Genomic DNA, 5,802 nt, shown 5'->3' on the forward strand with positions numbered 1-5,802 from the left:
ATACCTGACTTCCGACCAGGCGAGGTGTAGAGAAGACACGACGTGTGATTTAGTTTTGAAGATATCGTGCAAGGAAGTCAACAGTGAAAACGGTTTATAATTCAGAAGCTTGATTCAAATCCCCCAAAAAAAGTTCATACAAATATCTTCCTAAAAAATCTCCTAAAAATCTGGTGGCAAAAGTGGCACACATCTCACGGTACATGATGTCAACAGAGATTTTAATTTAAGCAGCCTACTAGCTTTGGTCCACTAACCTAGAGAATGGCCAGGCAATGCAAACAGACCGGCAGCTCACAACTCACTCATCCACCAGGGCCATATGGTGATTTCTGCATGACATCTTTCTGCTGAATTTACTTGGGCATAACCGCATAACTAGGCAACAGTTTCCTTCTTGCAACGAGCTTTTCTTGACTGAAGGAAGACATCAGTCAGGACGGTCTTGGACTTCAGAGAAGCATGGAGTATGTCCAGCGCCTAAACATTCCAAACACAGATATCATGAACTGCACCAAGTAATCGAAAACTAAATGGTAAACTAGTGATAGAAATAAGAGAGTATGCGTGTAACCTCTTCCTTGCCAATTTTCACCATTTTTTCTTGCAGCATGCTCAGGTCCTTGACACCACACTGCGCGAGCAAGGTAACGCTTGCCACGCTGGACGCAGGGATCATTGAGAGATCATCCTTGACTGTATATGTGGCCGTCCAACCACAAACCCCTCGGTTTTGACATGCGGCATAGCAATGTTCATTCCGCTGGAGCAACTTGGGCATTTGCTGCCTTTAGCAACTGAAAAATACCCACAGCTAGAGTTTGTGTAGCCGATTCTTAGTCCATTACAGGTGAAGAAGCTGCTACTAGCACTGAATTGTGCATCCCCCAGTAGCTGTTGCAAAGGAGAGAGCATAGCGGGGGAAATTGCAGGGCTGATGAAGGGCTCCTTGCCCTGGCCTGAGTATATATACTTGGCATCAAGCGTCTCCAGGCTATCAAGGACATTCCCAATGCTGCCAACCATACGCTCTTTGGTTAGCAGGTTGATGACGGTGCTCATCGGTAGGCATAGGAGGCTGGACAGGAACTCGACGACTTCATTGTCAGCTTCGGCAAAGCAGACTTTCTGAGCCTTGGTATCAACCAGGAGCTTCATCGATAACTCCTTAGTAGCCATGATATTCCCTTTTTATCAGAATGATTTCAATTGATTGGTTTCTACTCCTGCCACCAACAAGAAAGGGTCCTCTAAGGCTTTCAATATTAGGCAGTGTTCTAGTTCAAATCTTCAAAATGAGCAAAAATAAACAATCTACCATCAACTATTAGAGCCAAATAGAGTAACAACTTTTGTCAAACTGTAACCCGAAGATTAATTAGTAACGACAGTAGAAAATATCATAAACAGACCACAAGACATAACAATCATACATATTGACAGTTTGTTTTTATTATATACTATATAATTAGATAAAAGGCCAAGGGCACGGGTTATATTGAAAGGCACAGCTGATAGCCGGCTACGGGCTTTTAGAAGTTGCAGAAAGCAACAGAGTTTTTAGGACGTATATATATAGAACACAACTTGGAATATTGTGCACCTACCAGGCTTTGAAAAGGAGAAACACACAGAAATACTAGCCTTATCCTACTACAGTTTGTTATTTCTTCCCTCCTTGCCTTCGTTAGTTCTGCCAATTAGTACTACTTATTACTACTGATATTTTAACTAGATAAGAAGAATATGATATTCACAAAAGGAAGGTATGGGACTGAACATTACTGCACAAGCCACAAGGTTCCGCATGAGATTCGGTCGCAGATATGCAAAAGCGGATAACTAATTAACTATAGAAGCAACGACACTTTTTTCCAGATTGAGTCTTGAAAGTCAAGTGAACAATGGGACTAGATGTATTGTACCAGGTGCAGCGCAGCATCATACTGATAATAGTGTTTAATGAAAGGTTTCTCTGCAGACGATTTTTTGAAGTAATCTATACAAGAAAAAAAAGGTTCAGACTAAAGCAACCATTTTACATTTTCGTTTGTGGTGTGCAATTGCTTAAAACAAGTTTCGAACAATGATGCAAAAACTAAAATGTGAACACTAACCCTTCAATGTAATAACCATCTCCAACTCACCATGAACAAATCAGATCTTCGTTTTTTATTTCTGAGATCCAAATTTAATTTATTCTAATCACACTCATCTAAACACAAACAAACCCTAAAACCAGTTTATGTTGCTTTTTCATGAATACGCGCGGAGGCGTATCATTTCATTAATAGGTAGAGGAGTGGATACAATGAAGTAACCTCAAGTTAGCGTACACAGAGGCACCAATGAGGTTACAAGTGAGCAGGAGAGTGTGGGGTTGCTCAGCCCCGGTACAGAGGACCCAGGCTACATGTAGAATCCTATTTAATCCCTTGGCACCCGCGTGTGCCCATCTCCGAGCTTCGTCTTTGATGTTGTTTAGCAGATGGGCATTGGAGGGATGCATGCCCTCGAAGATGACCGCGTCCCTGTGCTTCCAGATAGCCCAAGCAGTGATGATCATTAGCGTCACAAAGCCCTTGCGAAGGCAGGGTGGGCTGCCGTTGTGCTTTCGGACCACCAGGAAAAGAAGATAGCCATGCCATCCGGTGGCTGGGCAGGCAGTCAGCAACTGGAGAAGACCTCCTACCAGGTAATCCGAGAGAATACACAGCCGGCAGTTTATGCTTCAGATGAAGAAATATTTCTTTACCTCGTCATAATGCCTTGTAGGAAATTCGTCGAGCTAACCTAGGACGCGACAAACTAAAAAATTGACTAGATCAGATACAGTCTGTTTGCGCCTTCGTGATGCAAATTCAATATGAATGGATTCACACAAGTTTGGAGTTCTAATGTATTTATCTTTTTTCAAATGCAGCATTGATAACGGGTTTTCGCTTTCCCTGGAACACTCTATGGTTTCTTTCCTTCCATGTGTTCGGAAGGACAACAAACTCCATTTTATAGAATATTTTACCCAAATATTCTTGGAACTACTTCCTCGGTTCCTAAATATAAGCCTTTCTAGAGATTCTAAAAAAGACTACATACGGAGCAAAATATGTGAGTCTACACTATAAAATATGTCTATATACATCCATATATAGTTCCTATTGAAATCTCTAGAAAGACTTATATTTAGGAACGGAGGGAGTACCAGATTTTGCATGTTTTTCTGTTGCAATTTACAAGACTGAAGTTAGAAGTGCATAGATTAATGTGATTAAATTCGTGAAAACTAATTCATAACAATTCCCCTCTTTATAACTTTATAAGGATACGAGAAAAATCAACTGAAATCCTGAATATCCAGACATATATTAGCGACAGCAACGATCTCCTATTCAGGTGTGACGGCTTTCATCTATTGCAGAAAGAGATAGCTAGGGGTGGACTCGTCGCCAATAAAAGGGGAAAAGAAACTGCAAGGAGAAGCAAGTGGATTGCGGAGGACGACTGGCAGAGGAGGAAGTATCTCACCGTGAGATGATCGACAGTCCGCCACTGCCGCCTGCCGGAGAAGAGGGGCGGCCACCAAGTCGACGAGGATTCTTCTTTGATGCAACCTGGCAGGTCAAGGGGCGACCGGATGGGTTACAAATTAGTTAGAGAACTCGTGTGGGCTATAGAAAGCACCGCCCATTTACCCTGATTATTTCCAGGCCGATTAGCAGCGTCGCGTCGTTAGGCCCATCTCTGCATGAAGCCCATTACTCGCGTCGCGTCGCTACTTCCCGAACTTTCTGATTCTCAAAAAAAAAAGAAAAGTTCCCGAACTTTCTTCTTCCCTTCCTTTTTTGCCTGTTCGTTACGCCCAATTATGGAATATGGATCTCTCCAATTCAAATTTTTATTTTATGGATGTCTCTATCAGTTGGGAGAAAATAAGTACAGTGGGATAAAGATAAAAAAATCTGAATTGTTTTTGGGAAAAGATTGTTGAACAGAAAATTTACTCGAAGCATTTAAGAAAATATTTTCAGAAAAAATCCATGTATTTATGAAACTGATAGATGCAACCAATATGCTGTATTTCACCTTTACTTTTTATATTTGATTCAAGTTTCTTTTAAAGTAAAAATAATGATTTCAAGCCAAATTCATCGCATATTTGAAAAAACCAAACCGTCAATTCAAAATTTTCACCCTACATGCAGTTAAAAGAATGTTGTATTAAAACATTGATTATCACGTATTCTAAAAATAGTCACTCCGTATTTAACACCTTTATCTTCAAATGTTCATCGCGTATTGAAAATTAGGCCCATGCGTTGCACGGAACATCAAGATGCATTTATACGAGTTGTTTATCTTGTGGGAGACAAAGATGAACGAGGGAATGCCTTATCTGCAAATGTGAAGATGGGTGCGGGTATCTTTTTGCAAAATTGCCATAGTTTGCTTTCTATCCGTCAGATATAGATCGAACGGTCTATATTGTAGGATGGCAGGCACACCATCATCACCAACTCGGTTTTTTTTATAAGAATAGAGTTTAAAGACTGAAAACCATATGTCGTTTTTGGGATAGTGGAGTGTTAAATTGGTTTCACTAAATCGGGTTTTGGAGGATTTTGAGGGAAACACGCCTTAGACGAACCTCTGATGTAGCTTGACTTGTCCAAGGTAATGTATGATGCCGGAGTATATTCAAACTGCCGCCTCCCCCCGTGCCCCGCGTCATCTCCTCCGAGGCGACTCGGGGGAAACCCTAACTGAAGGAAATATGCCCTAGAGGCAATAATAAAGTTATTATTTATTTCCTTATATCATGATAAATGTTTATTATTCATGCTAGAATTGTATTAACCGGAAACATAATACATGTGTGAATACATAGACAAACAGAGTGTCACTAGTGTGCCTCTACTTGACTAGCTCGTTAATCAAAAATGGTTATGTTTCCCAACCATGGACAAAGAGTTGTTATTTGATTAACGGAATCACATCATTAGTTGAATGATCTGATTGACATGACCCATTCCATTAGCTTAGCACCCGATCGTTTAGTATGTTGCTATTGCTTTCTTCATGACTTATACATGTTCCTATGACTATGAGATTATGCAACTCCCGTTTGCCGGAGGAACACTTTGTGTGCGACCAAACGTCACAACGTAACTGGGTGATTATAAAGGAGCTCTACAGGTGTCTCCAAAGGTACATGTTGGGTTGGCGTATTTCGAGATTAGGATTTGTCACTCCGATTGTCGGAGAGGTATCTCTGGGCCCTCTTGGTAATGCACATCACATAAGCCTTGCAAGCATTGCAACTAATGAGTTAGTTGTGAGATGATGTATTACGGAACGAGTAAAGAGACTTGCCGGTAATGAGATTGAACTAGGTATTGAGATACCGACGATCGAATCTGGGGCAAGTAACATACCGATGACAAAGGGAACAACGTATGTTGTTATGCGGTCTGACCGATAAAAGATCTTCGTGGAATATGTAGGAGCCAATATGAGCATCCAGGTTCCGCTATTGGTTATTGACTGGAGACGTGTCTCGGTCATGTCTACATTGTTCTCGAACCCGTAGGGTCCGCACTCTTAAGGTTACGATGACAGTTACATTATGAGTTTATGCATTTTGATGTACCGAAGGTTGTTCGGAGTCCCGGATGTGATCACGGACATGACGAGGAGTCTCGAAATGGTCGAGACATAAAGATTGATATATTGGAAGCCTATTTTTGGATATCGGAAGTGTTCCGGGTGAAATGGGGATATTACTGGAGTACCGGGAGGTTACCG

General features: G+C 41.3%; 1 pseudogene; it reads right to left on the reverse strand.

Moving 5' to 3' along the window:
- Positions 1-230: 230 nt before the first annotated feature.
- LOC119329539 lies at positions 231-1,179 on the reverse strand (annotated as a pseudogene).
- Between the last annotated feature and the right edge of the window lie 4,623 nt (positions 1,180-5,802).

Source organism: Triticum dicoccoides, chromosome 7A (assembly GCF_002162155.2).
Source record: "Triticum dicoccoides isolate Atlit2015 ecotype Zavitan chromosome 7A, WEW_v2.0, whole genome shotgun sequence".
Lineage (NCBI taxonomy): Eukaryota > Viridiplantae > Streptophyta > Magnoliopsida > Poales > Poaceae > Triticum > Triticum dicoccoides.